Source organism: Megalobrama amblycephala, linkage group LG2 (genome assembly GCF_018812025.1).
Source record: "Megalobrama amblycephala isolate DHTTF-2021 linkage group LG2, ASM1881202v1, whole genome shotgun sequence".
NCBI lineage: Eukaryota > Metazoa > Chordata > Actinopteri > Cypriniformes > Xenocyprididae > Megalobrama > Megalobrama amblycephala.
Genome location: NC_063045.1, coordinates 41,959,688 through 41,978,236, shown reverse-complemented (window position 1 = coordinate 41,978,236; position 18,549 = coordinate 41,959,688). Strand labels below are relative to the sequence as shown.

The 18,549-nt window shown below is 35.9% G+C and overlaps 1 protein-coding gene across 2 annotated transcripts in view; it reads right to left on the bottom strand.

The window, feature by feature from the left end:
- Positions 1-18,549, bottom strand: part of lrrtm4l1 (leucine rich repeat transmembrane neuronal 4 like 1) — a 47,758-nt gene that overhangs the window by 6,389 nt on the left and 22,820 nt on the right. The gene's annotated exons all lie outside the window — the stretch shown is intronic.

The following is an 18,549-nucleotide window of genomic DNA, read 5'->3' as shown; positions in this document are numbered from 1 at the left end:
GGCTTCACAACAACTCCGTGACTGTTCTTGAATGGCCCAGCCAGAGCCCTGACTTAAACCCAATTGAGCATCTCTGGAGAGACCTAAAAATGGCTGTCCACCAATGTTTACCATCCAACCTGACAGAACTGGAGAGGATCTGCAAGGAGGAATGGCAGAGGATCCCCAAATCCAGGTGTGAAAAACTTGTTGCATCTTTCCCAAAAAGACTCATGGCTGTATTAGGTCAAAAGGGTGCTTCTACTAAATACTGAGCAAAGGGTCTGAATACCATGTGATATTTCAGTTTTTCTTTTTTAATAAATCTGCAAAAATGTCAACAATTCTGTGTTTTTCTGTCAATATGGGGTGCTGTGTGTACATTAATGAAGAAAAAAATGAACTTAAATGATTTTAGCAAATGGTTGCAATATAACAAAGAGTGAAAAAATTAAGGAGGTCTGAATACTTTCCGTACCCACTGTATATGTCAATATTGATATATTTTCTCAAATAACTTTAAATGGTGTTTTATTTTCCTCACTAGATTATTGAACCAATCAGTCAATTAGGTTCAAAATGTTTAATGCAAGAAATAAACCACATTTAAAATCTAGTTAAATCTAGTTTATTTATATACTATTATAGTACTTATTAATATTTTGAATTAGCTTCCAATTTTAGATTTTGTTTTTTTATTTTAATTTTAGTTGTTTTATGTGCCTTTGTCATTTTTATTTTGATAATATTTTGATATAGCTTTAATAATTTTTTTTTTTTCAGTTTTAGTTTCAGTAACTTGCCATGGCAACATTTCTCATTTCTGTAGATTTATTTCAATTATGAAAATGATTTTTAAGAGTTTTTGCTTTAGCTGACTATAACAACACTGATGCAGATGACCATCAACATTTTTGAATCATCAAATGACTCATCTGAGAGCTGAATTGCTGAATCAAAGTTTTGAATTGATTCATTAGTGATTCTGATTCATGGAAATGTAACACAATTTTGGCTACTGAGGTTTAAATCAAGAAGAATCATGAAACTAATATAATTAAACTCTCCTTAGGAAACTAATTAACCTCATCACAATATTTATTCACATTGTTGCTTAATGTATGACCAACAAAATGGCTGTGAATATATCATCAGTAGATCACTCAGCCCAAGTGTGTCTTATAAGAGAAAGTTCAGTGTTCACCCTGTGCCGGTGCTCTTGCTCATTCACTATCTATGACAAATCACATTTGAACCCTCAACTCTCTCTGATCCAAGGACAGCGCGGCCTGTTTGAAACCCCAGGGCTGGGTTCATTTATTTTTGCATTATTGAGCTCATTACTTCTGAGCCACTTCTGAGCCACATCTAATCTTTGTTTCCTAATCTTGAGAAATAGGAAACAATATTGAAATTCAGTAGAAAGAGTTATGATGATAACTGTATACATACCCTTACGAAAAAGTTTATTCAAGTGTACTATTAGTATACTTCTTTTAAACTAAAAAAATAAGAAAGTATACTTTCAGTCTACTTTTTATATACTTCTCAGAAATATACTTTATGTACTTCTGAGAAATATACCAAAAATTGCATTTAAGTACTGACAGAAAAGTCTAAGTATACTGGGCCAATTTAGTCCCAAGCGGTATTAAAATAGTACACTTACAAAAAAAAGTATACTTAAAAATATACTTGAACATTACTTAAGGATACATGATAAAATGAACTTGAAGTATACATCTTTTTTGTAAGGGTACTTTCTTCCACTAATAACAGTGATGCTAATAGGTCGCAGTATGTCTTATGATTTCCATAAAATGCCATTTCTTGGTCAGTTACAGGATGGAAAGATCTTATTTTGTAGTGATACAGGATTTTCAAAAGCCTAATTGCCCTGCCTTCAAGATTAGAGTGTGCTCTCTTTTTTTGCACATATTGTTGCCATAACATCCAGTGCTTTTAGTGTGTTAATATATGGAGAATATTACATGTATCTGAGCAATCCGTGACTAATTTAATGTCTTTCTTGAAATGTTATTAAAGCACTTATCTGAAAATACTTTCTGAGAAAATCTTGATTAGAAAGATTGGAGGTCTAATCAAGAGCAATACTGTAGCTGCATGTATAAAAGTGCCTATAAGGCGTAAAATTAGACTTGAGATCATAATATGACTTTTCAAATGCTGACCCTTCGGACAAACACAAAAACCAGCCAAAAATCCAATTAAATACAACACAGCAGAGCAGCTCACACAAATACACATATCCATAGTAATAAACCCCAAAAGACGAATGTCATAGAGCCACGGAAAGACTGCAGATTATTTCCCATTAGTCATTTCAACTGTGTTCAAATCATATTCAGTGTGAGAAGAGCCGCAAAAAAAAAAAAAAAAAAAACAATTTCATTAAAGTACTTCTGTCCCTTGTGGCACAATTTGAAAAAGAGGTAGAGAGAGAGAGAAAGAACGTGGATTGTATCATTTCAGTGGACTGCAGCCTCCATATGTGAGACATGCATTTGCGTGCCCACAAACAACAACAACAAAAAAAAAATATAATATTATCTTCAGACATCTTTTCTGGCACTGCTCATCAGCCTTCAATAACTCAAAGATTTGCAAAAGGAGTTGCTGAAAGGTACCTCTAAAAATATGACTAATAATATATATATATAAAAAAAGAATTAACTATAAATTCCATAAAAGCTTATTATTTTTGTTTAGTTGTATGAAATTAGTAATTAGCTATTAAATCATGCCTTTAAATTATGCTGTTACATTGTAATTGATTAAATATGATAGCATTTCACTTTCATCTTTTACTAAACATCTTCTCTAAACAAAATAAATAAATAAATCAATAAATGAGGAATACATGCTATGGAATAGATGGAGGCTCAAAAACCAATCATTCATTGACCAATCCACTCAAAAAAATAGCTCTTTGGCTGAACATGATTCAATCATGGACAGTATTTCCACGTGATTGAAACAAATAAAACCCAATAGAATCAACCATGTACAGCTAACTAGAATCAAAGGTGTTCATTTAACTTGAATTAATCATTTTAGTTTAACTTAAATAATTGGTTTTTATTTAAATTGACTAATTTAGATAATCCCACAATTAACGATTATTGTTTAGTAGGTAACCCCCAAAACAAAACAGAATCTTTTAAATACCAACATAATACAACATTAAACATTAATAGGTCCCTCCATTTTCTCATTTTACTAAAAATGGCATAAAATAACACTTTATTTCAACATTTACTCTCTCAATTCAGCCCTTTTGCAAAGCATGATGGGAAGTGAAAGTCCTGTTTGATTGAGTTACTTGATTGAAACATATTTCAAAATGAAAACATCAAATTAAGTCAAATATTAACTGTTTCAAGTCTATTTAACATGAAGCAATCACATTTGAATCAGAAACCACTTTAAATGTGGCTTTAAGTGAACAGCTTCAAAAAATCATTTTTGAGTGCAAATGAAAGTTTGCTAGGAGGAGATGCACAAACAAAAGATAAAAATAATTATTTTATTAATTATACTTCATGTATTTAATAAGAAAGATTTGCATGGGCTTAACACTGAGGCTGCACTACATCAACAAAGCTGAAATGCACATTAGTTCGGCATGATAGGGTTTAAGTGTGCATCCTCCATCTGTGTGGTCATCAAATAAAAATGATGCCATAATGAAAGAGTTTAAATACTTCAACATGTTCAAAGTGAAAGCAACTTGTCAATTTACTCATTTTGTTGTTTATTGTGCCACTGCAGTATCTTCCTCTCTCTATAAAATCACAACTATCTCACATTTATTTTAAATCTCTACCAAGAAGGGAAAAAAAAAGAAAAAGAAAAAAAAAGGTTTCCTTGTTGTCTTTGCCTGAGGACTATACATGGTTCCAGCTGGGGCTTTTAATAAAACGCAAGACCCACAATAAAATGTCCATGTGGGGCAAGCCTAGAGTCATTTACAACATACAAACAAGATGTTTTGAGTTAAGATGTTCACTCTTGGTTCACTAGAAAGAGAAAAGTCTTTATTTTTGGCTTAATATGTTTAATTCATCCTACACATAATCATTTCTTTCACCTGACTTACCTCGTGGCCTACTTTTTTGAAGGGTCAAAAGCAGAAACATGCAGAAGTTTGAAAGACATGTTCTACTTCTCGTTACCTTTGAACCTAACTATTTTTACTCTTTCTTCGCTTGCTTTTCCGTCTCAAGTGGCTTAAAAGTCTAGTCGACTATTAATCTCCACAGAAGATTGATTAATACATTAATGGGTAATTTGAGGAGGTGTGAAGGAAAGCTGGTCTTAAAAGAACAGCTTTTAAAAATATAATGAATGCGAATCATAAATTCCCTAACATTCATAATGAGGCCCTCTTTGACATCCAGAGGCATTAAGTATGGCCATTAATGGCCATTTTAATCTTATGAGGTAATGAGACTCAATGCTGCAACGGACTCCTATGATGTCATACAACATTGCCATTGCCACAGTCTCCAAGAATTCTAGGGAAGGATGCTGCAGAAAATTTTATGTCATTCAATCTATCAGTAATCTCCACAGACCCAAACACTGGTATTGATGATACTTTATTATCGTAGACACTTGGCACATTTTTTTATTGCCATTTTTCCCTATCAAATACTCAAAATTCATCCTGTAGAATCCATTTTGAAATTGGACACTGCATTACCATTGAAACTGTACTTTAAAACCTTTTAGTAGGCTCAATTTTTGTGATATCAACTTCAAATTTGGAACACAACTTAGACATATGGCTTTGATTTTATAGCAATTTTAGATTCCAGATTGTTTTGATTTGAAAATACATATTTGGTATAAAAAATAAAATAATAAATGTTTATTTGAGCACATTTGCTTTAGAGTAAACTTAAAGGGTTAGTTCACCCAAAAATTAAGAATGTTTGTAAACAAGCAGTTGACAGTAGCCATTGACTTCCATCGAAGGAAAAAGAAAAATACTATGGAAGTCAATGGCTACCATCAACTGTATAGTTACCAACATTCTTCAAAATACACTATATTGCCAAAAGTTTTGGGACGCCTGCCTTTACGTGCACATGAACTTTAATGAAATCCCATTCTTAATCCGTAGGGCTTAATATGGAGTTGGCCCACCCTTTACAGCTATAACAGCCTCAACTCTTCTGGGCTTTCCACAAGATTTAGGAGTGTGTTTATGGGAATTTTTGACCATTCCTCTAGAAGCGCGTTTAGGAGGTAAGGCACTAATGTTGGCGAGAAGGCCTGGCTCACAGTCTTTGCTCTAATTCATCCCAAAGGTGTTCTATCGGGTTGAGGTCAGGACACTGTGCAGGCCAGTCAAGTTCCTCCACACCAAACTCGCTCATCCATGTCTTTATGGACCTTTCTTTGTGCACTGGTGCACAGTCATGTTGGAACAGGAAGGGGCCATCCCAAAACTGTTCCCACAAATTTGGGAGCATGAAATTGTCCAAAATGTCTTGGTATGCTGAAGCATTAAGAGTTCCTTTCACTGGAACTAAGGGGCCAAGCCCAAACCCTGAAAAACAACCCCACACCACCAAATTTTACACTTGGCACAATGCAGTGAGGCAAGTACCGTTCTCCTGGCAACCGCCAAGCCCAGACTCACATATCAGATTGCCAGACAGAGAAGCGTGATTTGTCACTCCAGAGAACATGTCTCCACCGCTCTAGAGTCCAGTGGCAGCGTGCTTTACACCACTGCATCCAATGCTTTGCATTGCACTTGGTGATGTAAGGCTTGGATGCAGCTGCTCGGCCACTGAAACATATTCCATGAAACTCTACGCACTGTTCTTGAGCTAATCTGAAAGCCACATGAAGTTTGGAGGTCTAAAGCGATTGACTCTGCAGAAAGTTGGCGACTTCTGCGCACTGTGCTCCTCAGCATGCATTGGCCCCGTTCTGTGATTTTACGTGGCCTACCACTTCATGGCTGAGTTGATGTTGTTCCCAATTGCTTCCACTTTGTTATGATACCACTAACAGTTGAGCGTGGAATATTTGGTAGTGAGGAAATTTCACGAATGGACTTATTGCACAGGTGGAAAGCTATCACGGTACCACGTTTGAATTCACTGAGCTCCTGCGAGCGACCCATTCTTTCACAAATGTTTGTAGAAGCAGTCTGCATGCCTAGGTGCTTGATTTTATACACCTGTGGCCATGGAAGTGATTGGAACACCTGCATTCAGTGATTTGCAGGGGTATCCCAATACTTTTGGCAATATAATGTATCTTCTTTTGTGTTCAACAGATGAAACTCATACAGGTTTGGAACAACGTAAGGGTGAGTAAATCAAGACAGAATTTCATATTTGGGTGAACCATCCTTTAAGCTTCTATGACTTTTTTACACTTTCAAAAAAAGTGTCTAAAAAGTATCACAAAATTGCAGAGTTGGTCATTTAAGTTTAAAATTTGTCTGAGATTTGGAAATACTTATCTCAGAGTGCCACTTTATGAAGTTCCTAGATATTCGCAGATATCACTAATTGCCTGGTAAATGACCAGAAAATGCATTCTTAGAAGGCTGCAATGCAGTCGCTCTGGCCAAGGAGGTCCAGTAAGAGTTCAGTTCTCAGACTTTATTTAAATTTTCATAGGGCTATGCCAAAAATCATTTAAAATGCTCTATTCAGGCTCCATTCTGTGAATTGAGAAAAAATATTGAAGGCAGTTACATATTGAAATATTAAGGCAGTTGGTGGGTGGGTGGTCATACATTTTCAATAAATAATTAAATATAAATATTACAGGTCAAATAAACATATTTGTTCCAGAAGTGATATAAATGGTGTCCCTTAGTAGCTATGCAGCGACCTTGTTGCGCAACTTTAATACTATTCAATATTTAATATGTTATATGTTGCTGAGATACAATTCAGAGTAGGCCTACCAGCTACTGTTACGTATAGCAAACAACAACAAAAAATTATTATTTAATTGCTTTTAAACAAGATTTGCAATTTTGCTACAGTGGGTCTTCAAGGGTTAAAACATTCAGAACTTTCTGTTTATCAGAAATGTTTATTTATCACATCACGGCCATGTCTTTGTAAGGTGTTCATGCTCCTTTGTACTGACTTAGCTGCATCTTTTGTTCATGTGATAAAGTCTGGCAGAATCTATTAAGTACTCCATGAGTTTGAGTGAGAAAAATATGTCTCTGTCCTTGCATATGGGGCTGACAGCTTGCCAAGGACTGAATTTAAGAACACAATATTGAAGCACAGTGGGTTCAACACACCGCGTAAAACTCAAGTAAAGGCAGCTAAAGCACTGAGAATTTTTAGCAAATGGTGCCTACTAAAGCACTTTTGATGTATAACATTTATTAAGAATTGTCCACTTTCTTAACATATTACAAGGTACTCTGGAATGCTTGATTCTGATTGGTCAGTGGAGGTACTATGCTGATTTCGCGATGGAACGTTTTCAGTAGAGTCAAAAAATTGGTCAATGTCTTTTTTTTTTTTTTTTTTAAATCGGCCTTGAACACTACAAAGACACTTCACCTATCAAAATAAACCACATAACATGTAGAATGAAGGTGTATTAATGCAATTTTCCCACCAGTGCTGTATAAACTATGGCACGCAAAGATTTTTTTTTTACGTTATCGTGAGAAGGCGGAGCACGAGAGAACAACGGAGCTAATGTGTTTATTAGAGGTTGAATTAAAATCAAATACTGGCAAACTGCCCATATTACTTCTGAATAGGATGTCTACTTACTTCATAAAATACATGGAAATATGCAAATATATGGTTCAGATCACCCGAATAAATGGAGGCGCCCTTAAAGGTGCCCTAGAACCAGTTTTTACAAGATGTAATATAAGTCTAAGGTGTCCCCTGAATGTGTCTGTGAAGTTTCAGCTCAAAATACCCTATAGATTTTTTTTTAACCCTTTCGCATGCAAGTTTAAAATATTCTGGCTGACCCCCCCAGCGTGAGTTTAAGGCGACCGTTATTTAGAACATATCACTTTATGGTTTCCATGGTGACGCGTCATTGCTTGTTAGGTGACACACCGCAGCACTGTATGAATGATGATCTGCTTTCATTTAATTTCTCCTTTTTTATTCAAAATATTCACAGTTGTGTTAGCTATAGCATGAATATCTAATATTCCGATTGCCAAATTATGTGCAAGTGGATGTGTTTTGCTGTTTAAACACCTTTATAACGATTATGTTAGTTGAGCCATATGCGCAATGGGCGCCACCATGTTAGTTTGCGCCGCACAGAGAATCGGATCTGTTGGATTTACAACACGTTAATTTATCCACTTCTCCCGAAATACATGAAAGTAAGTGGCGGTAAGTGAACTGGGGAAGAATACAGTAAGCTTTAAAGTTACTTTCACAATGTGTATCTGATATGAATAAAACGTGTCGTCTAATTATAATGGAAAGGGTTGTTATTTCCGCTTCTATAGACATTGTGTATTTTACAAACCCTAAATATATTGTTTTGTTAGTACTCATGTGAATTTAAATGTCTGAAACCTAAAATAAACATTATTTTGTTGAAAACACTGCATATATGTAATATATGAAAAGCGCTGTGCGCGTCCGTCTCTGGTTTAGCGCCAGCCAAAGCGCGCACGCACATTTGAATTTGGCAGTTGATCGTGTGATGCACTGAACTTTCTAATCACACCGGTGTGATCGTACGCTCCTGGGGCCAGCCAAGTCTGATCACACCGGTGTGATCGTATGGGTCAAAGGGTTAATTTTTTTAACTGCCTATTTTGGGGCATCATTAACTATGCACCGATTCAGGCTGCAGCCCCTTTAAATCGCGCGCTCCCTGCCCTCCGAGCTCTCGACTATAATACAGTGCATTTACAAAGTTCACACAGCTAATATAACCCTCAAATGGATCTTTACAAGATGTTTGTCATGCATGCTGCATGCATGCGTCGGATCATGCGAGTATAGTATTTATTTGGATGTTTACATTTGATTCTGAATGAGTTTGATAGTTCTCCGTGGCTAAAGCTAACATTACACACTGTTGGAGAGATTTATAAAGAATGAAGATTTGTTTATGAATTATACAGACTGAAAATAGCGATGGCTCTTGTCTCCGTGAATACAGTATGAAACGATGGTAACTTTAACCACATTTAACAGTACATTAGCAACATGCTAACGAAACATTTATAAAGATAATTCACAAATATCACTAAAAAATATCATGTAGTCATGGATCATGTCAGTTGTTATCGCTCCATCTGCCATTTTTCGCTATTGTTCTTGTTTGCTTACCTAGTCTGATGATTCAGCTGTGCACAGATCCAGACGTTAATACTGCCTTCCCTTGTGTAATGCCAACCCATGTTCAAGGCATATGCAAATATTGGGGGCATACATATCAATGATGCCGACCGTTACATAACAGTCGGTGTTATGTTGAGATTTGCCAGTTTTTTGGAGGTCTTTTAAACAAATGAGATTTACACAAGGAGGAGGAAACAGTGGTGTTTGAGACTCACTGTATTTCATTTCCATGTACTGAACTCTTGTTATTCAACTATGCCAAGGTAAATTCAAATTTTGATTCTAGGGCACCTTTAAATGATCAGATATTGAGCTTGGGTGTCATCTAGTGAAAGAGTTTGGTACTGCGCCCAAACAAAATCTTACTGAAAGCTAATTTTTGAAATATTTCAACCTAAAATTTGGAATGTTGCCATTTTTGGCTTTTATTTTCTTGCAGTTTAAGAGTAAAACATGCTTTGTAATATATTATTATAAAATATAAACATTTATATTTTTACATTTTCATGAACTTAAATTTCTATAACTTTTTTTTCACTTTTATAATTTATTTTACTTCTACAATAATCTGACTAGTGTCTTCTTTAAAACAAGACCAACCTTAGATCGATATTCCAAAGCATTTTTGAATTACAACCATTTATGTTTGGATAGTGCATTTTCATGTCTATGCAAAAAAAGGGGTTGACAGTTATTTAAACCTGTTTTTCTCATAATTCCGTTCCTAAAAATCAGAGCCATTAGCCGACTTCAGATAACCATACTTTTGTAACTTTTTTGTTACAGACAAGCTATGAAAGAAGTAAAAACAGATTTGGAAAGGGCCAAATCCAGCTTTCATACAGCAGTGTAACCTGTGATAAGTAAAATTTCACCATGTGATCGGTTTTGCAGATCACATCACAAATATATAAATAAAATTTCTTGACAGCAAACTGGAGGTACAATAACACTATATATTTTATAATTTACAAAAATATTTGAAAAACAATACTGTAACGTGGAAAAGCAGACAGATATGGGTATAATCTCAAAATGTCCACATATACTGTAATATAATCAGTCCCCCTAGTTAGGACCCTAATGTCCCCATCCTTTACATATATTCCAGAGATATTTGAAGCATGCTCCCCAGTCCCAGGCACACTGTGATTTTATTTTCTCATATTGCTAGTTTAGACCCAACATATCTGAATTGTACTAATGCATTCTGTGGGAAAGGAGCAGATGAATAAGCTCATTCAAGTCTAAAGAGCTGCCTTGGCTTTCATTCCTTCTCCCCTTCCTCCTTGCCACTGCAGATTCCATTACAGACCAAAAGCTACAGCACACTGTGATACATGGTTACTGCTCATGATCAGTGCATCTTACCAGCAACCACAGGGACGGCCTCTACTGAGCATGGGCTGAAATGAAAAGCTCTGAACTCGGCACAGCAGCACTGTGCTGGCATAAGCAGAATGGACGCCTGCTTTTGTATTATTAAACATAGGCAGAAACCGGTGTAGTGACAAAAACAAAATGTTTCTACTGAGACAACTGAAAGGTAAAGTGATACTGTTATATTTAAAGTATGTTTTCTCCCACACATTTATTTTGAGTTCCTTTTTAATGTTTCAAAGGAACTTTAAATCACAAGAATAAAAGATACAGTGGGTACGGAAAGTATTCAGACCCCCTTAAATTTTTCACTCTTTGTTATATTGCAGCCATTTGCTAAAATCATTTAAGTTCATTTTTTTTTCCTCATTAATGTACACACAGCACCCCATATTGACAGAAAAACACAGAATTGTTGACATTATTGCAGATTTATTAAAAAAGAAAAACTGAAATATCACATGGTCCTAAGTATTCAGACCCTTTGCTGTGACACTCATATATTTAACTCAGATGCTGTCCATTTCTTCTGATCATCCTTGAGATGGTTCTACACCTTCATTTGAGTCCAGCTATGTTTGATTATACTGATTGGACTTGATTAGGAAAGCCACACATCTGTCTATATAAGACCCTACAGCTCACAGTGCATGTCAGAGCAAATGAGAATCATGAGGTCAAAGGAACTGCCTGAAGAGCTCAGAGACAGAATTGTGGCAAGGCACAGATCTGGCCAAGGTTACAAAAAATTTCTGCTGCACTTATGGTTCCTAAGAGCACAGTGGCCTCCATAATCCTTAAATGGAAGATGTTTGGGATGACCAGAACCCTTCCTAGAGCTGGCTGTCCGGCCAAACTGAGCTATCAGGGGAGAAGAGCCTTGGTGAGAGAGGTAAAGAAGAACCCAAAGATCACTGTGGCTGAGCTCCAGAGATGCAGTCGGAAAGTCAGCCATCACCGCAGCCCTCCACCAGTCGGGGCTTTATGGCAGAGTGGCCAGACAGAAGCCTCTCCTCAGTGCAAGACCTAAAAATGGCTGTCCACCAACGTTTACCATCCAACCTGACAGAACTGGAGAGGATCTGCAAGGAGGAATGGCAGAGGATCCCCAAATCCAGGTGTGAAAAACTTGTTGAATCTTTCCCAAAAAGACTCATGGCTGTATTAGATCAAAAGGGTGCTTCTACTAAATACTGAGCAAAGGGTCTGAATACTTAGGACCATGTGATATTTCAGTTTTTCTTTTTTAATAAATCTGCAAAAATGTCAACAATTCTGTGTTTTTCTGTCAATATGGGGTGCTGTGTGTACATTAATGAAGAAAAAAAAAAATGAACTTAAATGATTTTAGCAAATGGCTGCAATATAACAAAGAGTGAAAATTTTAAGGGGGTCTGAATACTTTCCATACCCACTGTATATTCTAGGCTCATTCCTTAAAAGTTTTACTACTCTCATTGAGGTTACAATGCGCTTAATGAGTCAAAATTAGATGTTTTTAGCTTTAACACACTGAACTTAAGATGATACCTGGACTACATTTAGACTAAAAGTAATGCCCTTTCACACCAAATGCATCACTGCCAAATGGTCTTCACACCTGAAGTTTATTCAAGTGCGCTATTTTAGTCTTTTAAACTAAAAATTAGAAAGTATACTTTCTTTTCATGTACTACTCAGAAATGTACTTAAAGGGTTAGGTCACCCAAAAATGAAAATTCTATCATTTATTACTTGCCCTCATGCCGTTCCACACCCATAAGACCTTCATTCATCTTCGGAACACAAATTAAGACGTTTTAGTTGAAATCCGTTGGCTCAGTGAAGCCTGCATAGGGAGCAATGACATTTCCTCTCTCAAGATCCATAAAGGTACTAAAAACATATTTAAATCGGTTCATGTGAGTACAGTGGTACAGTGGCTCAATATTAATATTATAAAGCGATGAGAATATTTTTGGTGCGCCAAAAAACCCCCAAAATAATTACTTATTTAGTGATGACCGATTTCAAATGCCATTCAAAAGCCATTCAAAAATGGCTATTTTTGCTAATAACTTCTGAATGGTTTGTCCAGAAATCATAAATGAGGTCACGTCAGATTCGGGGTATCATGCTGAGTCGAATGATATCCATTATTACTAGGGGTGTAACAATACATCGATATATATCGATACATCCATCTAATGTCTAACGATCCGATGCATCGATGCAATGCGTAAAAAAATCGATAACTGTGGCCTATTTATAGAGGCATCTTTGTTTTAACACTCTCCACATTTTCACACAATTTCAGTCTATGCATTATCGCCAACGCGTGCATTCTCATTTAAACTACCTTTCAGAACTTGTGAAAGATACTCGGGACAGTAGATGGAACTGTCACTGGCTGATCGGGCCAGTGCTGAATATTCACGAAAGTTTATAATTTGCTTGTGTTTAAAGCCTTGCAAAAAGCAGTGCGCACACATCTCAAACAGTGTCCGTTAGATCACAACACTGGAGAATAGAGTGCTATGAATCGTTCTAAACAGACACAGTAACTGAAATTAAAACTGTTAAAAGAATATGGTCAATAAACTTCCGCATAAGAGCGCCACGCGCTGTTACTCTGTGTTGCTTCAAGCACATCATTCTGCACACGGGATGCGCATAGGTGCTTTGTGCCGCTCTGTATTGGAGCCTTTATAATAAATTTGCACAATGAAAGAATATTAATAGCCTATCTTGTTTTGTCCTACCTATAATATATTGTTGCTTCATTAAAAACCTGCACTATACATTTAAAAGAAATGTCTTTTAATTATGCGTGTATGTGTATATATGTATTCCTTGTTTATCAGTTTTTTGACATTACACATTTTAGCACAGAACTAAAATACTTTCTTGACTGTTGTCATGTCATGATGTGTCATTAAGTTACTGTGTGAATTTTTATTTGTGGATGTCCCAATCAGGGTTCAGGATGTGAAATTTTGAAATAAATGTTTGTTATATATTTTGGTTGAGTTAATAAAAATTTAACTGGTTGTGTAAAATAGGCTCAAAATATCGAAATATTAATCGAATCGAATCGTATCGTAATCGTATCGCAGAACTTTTTGAGGTATCGGAAAATATCGAATCGCTGGCTATGAGAATCGATATTGTATCGAATCGTGATGAACTGTCCGATTTACACCCCGGCCATTTTGAATTTTGCGCTAAAATGCTGTATTTTATGAACGCATTAGCGTATCCTCACAAAACTCGGTACGGGTCATCAGCACAATGCCCTGAAGGTGCCTGAGAAGTTTTGCACCAGCGACCCCTAGTGGTAACATCAAATATTCAAATGCTTATCACTTTGACTGTGTTCAACTTATTTTCAAAAGAGTCATGTCCTTAGACTCCTGAATCCCTGCTGAGTCCAACGATACCAAACATGCTAGGTTTCGACTTATGGTTTGTCCGTCATGTTGAATTTTGCGAAAAACCTGCTTTTTCGAAATCATCCTAGACGCTTCATTTGATTGTCATGAAAATCAAATCAGATCATCTTCAGTCCATTCTGGCAAAAAGTTATCAAAAGCTTTTCAGTAAATCAAACCATTCTCAAATAACACGCAAATTAATTTAACGTAGAGCACCCAATTTGGACTCATAGCTGTATCTCTGCAATGCTTTATCATATTCAGACCAAACTTCATACATCATATCCCAAGCAAGACCAGAGCCTACATGCTCTTCGGCAGCAGCACCACCTACTGGTTTGGATATACAAAAAATGGCAATTTTTGCTTGTAGCTTCAGATAGGTTTGTCCAAAAATCATAACTTTGGTCGTTAGATTCAGGGCATCATGCCGAGTCGAATGATATCCAATTTTCCCATATCAGCCATTTTGGCTGTCGGCCATTTTGAATTTTGTGCAAAAATGCTGTATTTTATAAACGCATTACCGTATCGTTACCAAACTCAGTATGGGTCATCAGCACAAGGCCCTGAAGGAGCCTGAGAAGTTTCAAACCAGCGCCACCTAGTGTTTTTTTTTTTTTTTTTCATATGCTTATAACTTTTGATCTAGTTGACTTATTTTCACAGGAGTCATATCCTTAGCAAGTGTCATTGTCACCTCACTCTGATCAGACCACATTAATTTGATCACAGCGCCACCTATTGGTCGAAAGTGATGAACCAGTAAATCTGTATTATTGACTGTATATATCATTTTTCAGCTCTTTTGCCTAAAATGATCTTAATAGGTCTTTAATTGCTCACTTTTGCAGTTAGTCTGATGCTCCCAGCCATGTTGGCTGGCTTGTTGTGCCTTTTTTGCTTGGCCCCATAATTGCTGCTTGCAGCTATATAAGTGGTATTATATGTGGCCACATTATATGTTATAGTTGCAGTACAAATAAAAAAAATATATGTAAACTAGTTGTGTACTCAGAGTTTACTATTGTTACACTTAAACTATACTTTTATACAGTAAAAAGTGGGCCAATTTAGTCCCAAAAAGTTAATAGTACACTTACAAGTATACTACTAGTACATTGATATTAGTATACTTACTACATAAAGTATACTTAAAGTCCCCCGTTGGTGAAAATCAAGTTTTTTATGTTGTTTATATGTCTATGTGGTGTTTTTAATCTGCTTAAAGACAAACCATGTGCAAATCCATAAGTCAACACCATTGCCGAGTATCTTCTCTTTAAAACTGCAGTGATTTAAAGACAGTTTCAAAAAAGTGGTTTGAAATTGTTGATGTTTCTGACGTCACAAACTGCTTTGTAATCAATCACATTAACGTACCGGCGGGCTTTTTAGCATATTAACTAAGACCAATTTGAAGCAGGGGAGTCTCAAGAGAAGGTTATCACGGTATAATTTTCTGTTGATATGAAAAATGGGGTATATTTAGCAATATAGTGGGTGTACTGTATGATGTATCTGTTATGATGAATATGGCTTTTTCCACTGATGTTCTAAGGTGTTCAAAGCGTTTCTAAGGATACTTAATTTTAATAGACAGCTGTCTGACTCGCGAAAGGGAACATGGTTTTTGATAAAGTAATCAAGCAAAAGGCTAATCATATTAATTACTGTTATGTGTCCAATGTTGTAAAAAGTGACACCATACCAAGTGATACCATTTTACCTCAGCAAGTTGACCGAGTGGATCTCTGAGGTTGTGCGAGTGAGTGGAGGCGGGGCTAATTAGTACATTCATAGATCCGTGTATACTAAATGATGAGTTACATTCAAGCTATTTTAAGGCTTTCTTTTTTTCTTTTTTCTTTTTTTTTTTTTACAGGAAAAAATGTTTAAATGTCATTTTGGTGATCAAAGATGAGTTTTAAGGGATAAAATTATTGACTACAGGGGCACTTTAAAAATATACTAAAACTTTACTTAAGTATATTTGATAAAATTAACATTTTTTTTTAAGGGTGAGCAAAACAAATAAGTGGCAGACTGAACAAAGCTCAAACTTACCAACTCAAATTCAACATCAAATCAACAAAATGAGACAAACTTTAACTCAAGTAATTTGTTTTTGGAATTTAATAACTGAAGGCAAGCACCAAAAACAACAAAAAAAACAACCTCTGGTATAGACATTAAAGGGTTAGTTCACGCAAAAATGAAATTTCTGTCATTAAGTGTCGTTCAAAAAGCCGTAAGACCTTTGTTCATCTTTGGAACACAAATTAAGATATTTTTGATGAAATCCAAGAGGTTTTTTTTATCCCCCATAGAAAGCAACTTAATTACACATGTATTATGTAGACTATTTTAACAATGCATTTACAACCTTTCTGGACCTTGATTGTGGTACTTGCGTTGCTTTCTGCCAAACCACATTATTTTAGCTACTCTTGGTAGATTGTGTTGTTCATAATGGAAATTAACTGACTATACGTCTGTACTCTTTAATTTGCACATTGTCAGTTGATCACCCACAGAACTTTCTACTCCCATTTGTGTTTTTATGTGATTCCGGTCTCATGCCAATTTGCCCTGTTTAGAAAATATGGCCCTAAGTAATTTGTATTGCAAAAATAATTATTTATTGCAGGCATGCATAAAGTTGAGTTTGTATTTCGCAGTGATAAACTCAAAGGTGAAGAATGTTAAAAATATAAATGTAGAAATACATTACCTACAGATCAGAGACACAAATATTGATGGAAGTCTATGTATCACATAGAACAAAAGTGTGAATATGAATATACAAGCAATTTTCCAATCACAGGCTTTGCTCTGGTATATGTACAGTATCTGCAGCAGCTCCGGACTGATCTTAACATCTTAATCTGATCTAAACATCTTAATGGTAGACGCATTTCATTGCTGGACTAGGGGGAAAAAAGAAGAAAAAAAACTTTTTGCCATTGGGCAAAAGTTTGCATCCGATGTAAATAGCTCCATAGTGGTCTATTGCTTCTATTCAAAATCTTAGACTAAGGAATGGTGAGGAGACTTTGGTAGGAAAAGAACTCCATTCAGCCCTGTCACCATCAATGGCAAAGACATTGGGGTGGTATAGGCCTACCTGGGGTCCACTCGGTCAATAAACTAGAGTGGGCAGCTAATACACACTGCCTGTATAAGAAAGGGCACATAGGCAGGAGGTGCCACAAGCACCTATAGGCAGGAGGTGCCACAAGGCTCTAGCTTAATCAAGAAAGGTACCTCAGTCCACGAACAAACCTCAATCCCCTGCAGGTGGGCTGAAGGCAATGCTGTCCAGGCTTTCAGAAATCATGAAAACCATCCATATCATCAGGTCCAATGGAGTTCCCTGCTGTTATCAATGTGTGCAACTTTCTCTCATCTGAATATGTTTATAAACAAGTCTGCTGTAATACCTGAATTTCCTTTGTGGAATTAATAAAGTGTTATCTTACTTTCTCACAATCCAACACAAGTAGTATCTGCATGGGTAACACCAAGTGCATTGACAAGGTGCAAATGAATCTGTCATTTAAACACCCACTCTTCAAGGTGGTGTTTTACACATAATCTTTAAAATAACACACTAAAGCTGGAACAGAAAATCTCATTGTTTGTCCTATTCTCTATGTTCATTGTCTCATTAATTCAACTCAGTGATTTCATTGCTCAAACTAAACATTTACAGTCTAATAGCTTTTCTTATTGAGTAATGTTTGGTTACCTCCATTAGCTTATTTAAACAAGTAGATTACTTCCAGTTGAGTATTTGTTTTTTTTTTGCCATATACAGTTTCTCTTTTAAGTCCAAATAAACCTTTAAAATAAACATTCCCGGTGCAAATCTATTGATAAGATTTATCTCTTTTCAGTGAGACAGACACAGAACATCAAAGAAGGGAAGACGAAAATCATGATTTTACAGGTTTTTACTGGCTATTCCTGGCTGAACTGAAGCAGAGCCGCATCATGGGATTTTGCATGACTGTTAAAAACAGCATCTTCACTTCACACTTAAGACTGTTATAAACACTGGCGAAAACTTTATACTATTTCCCTCGCTGCAACAATGTCATGCCAGTGATTAAAATATTGCATTCATGTCTCCATGGTCATTGTTTGGCACATGAAATATATACAAAATTAAAATGCAGCCTTTAAAATTTTCCAAAAGAGCTGCATAAAAACCACTTATGGATTTTTACAGATAAAGAGATAGATGCTTTTAAACATGACATTAGAGAGTGAAGGAGGCATTTTGCCTGCTCTAATGGGTTGTGACAGTCAATATATCATTAGCCTGCACTGCAATTTTAATTATCGACAGATGTCTTTTTTTATTTATTATTTATAAGTTATTTCTTCTGCACTCTCAGAAGCTAAATGATGCAAACCCA